This window comes from Carcharodon carcharias, chromosome 4, assembly GCF_017639515.1.
Source record: "Carcharodon carcharias isolate sCarCar2 chromosome 4, sCarCar2.pri, whole genome shotgun sequence".
NCBI lineage: Eukaryota > Metazoa > Chordata > Chondrichthyes > Lamniformes > Lamnidae > Carcharodon > Carcharodon carcharias.
In genome coordinates, this window is record NC_054470.1 from 109947767 (window position 1) to 109949042 (window position 1276).

Below are 1276 nucleotides of genomic sequence, written 5' to 3' on the forward strand. Positions count from 1 at the left end.
GAAGAGCAGTGGGAAACCAGGGGATTGGGAAGCCTACAAAGACCAACAGAGGATAACTAAAAAAGAAATAAGGAGGGAGAAGATTAACTATGAGGGTAAACTAGCCAGTAATATAAAAGAAGATTGCAAGAGTTTTTTTAGATATATAAAGGGTAAGAGAGAGGCAAAAGTGGCCTTTGGGCCGCTGGAAAATGACGCTGGAGAAGTAGTAGTGGGGAACAAAGAAATGGCAGGGGAACTGAATAGGTACTTTGTGTCAGTCTTCACAGTGGAAGACACGAGTAACATCCCCAAAGTTCAAGAGAGTCGGGGGGCAGAGTTGAGTATGGTGGCCATTACTAAGGAGAAGGTGCTAGGAAAACTAAAAGGTCCGAAGGTGGATAAATCACCTGGACCAGATGGATTACACCCCAGAGTTCTGAAGGAGATAGCTGAAGAGATAGTGGAAGCGTTAGTGGTGATCTTTCAGGAATCGGTCGAGTCAGGGAGGGTCCCAGAGGACTGGAAAATCGCTAATGTAACCCCCTGTTTAAGAAGAGAGTGAAGCAAAAGACGGGAAATTACAGGCCGATTAGCCTGACGTCGGTCGTTGGTAAGATTTTAGAGTCCATTATTAAGGATGAGATTTCAGAATACTTGGAAGTGCATGATGAAATAGGGCAAAGTCAGCATGGTTTCATCAAGGGGAGGTCATGTCTGACAAATCTGTTAGAATTCTTTGAGGAGGTAACGAGACAAAGGAGAGCCAATGGATGTTATCTACTTGGACTTCCAGAAGGCCTTTGACAAGGTGCTGCACAGGAGGCTGCTCAGTAAGATAAGAGGCATGGTGTTAGAGTCACGGTACTAGCATGGATAGAAGATTGGCTGTCTGGCAGGAGGCAGAGAGTGGGGATAAGGGGGTCCTTCTCAGGATGACGGCAGGTGAATAGTGGAGTTCCGCAGGAGTCAGTGTTGGGACCACAACTTTTCACTTTATACATTAATGATCTAGATGAAGGAACTGAGGGCATTCTGGCTAAGTTTGCAGATGATACAAAGATAGGTGGAGGGACAGGTAGTATTGAGGAGGCGGGGAGGCTGCAGAAGGATTTGGACAGGTTAAGAGAATGGGCAAAGAAGTGGCAGATGGAATACAACGTGGGGAAGTGTAAGGTCATGCACTTTGGTAGGAAGAATAGAGGCATAGACTATTTTTTAAATGGGGAGAGAATTCAGAAATCTGGAGTGCAAGGGGACTTGGGAGTCCTAGTCCAGGATTCTGTTAAGGTTAACT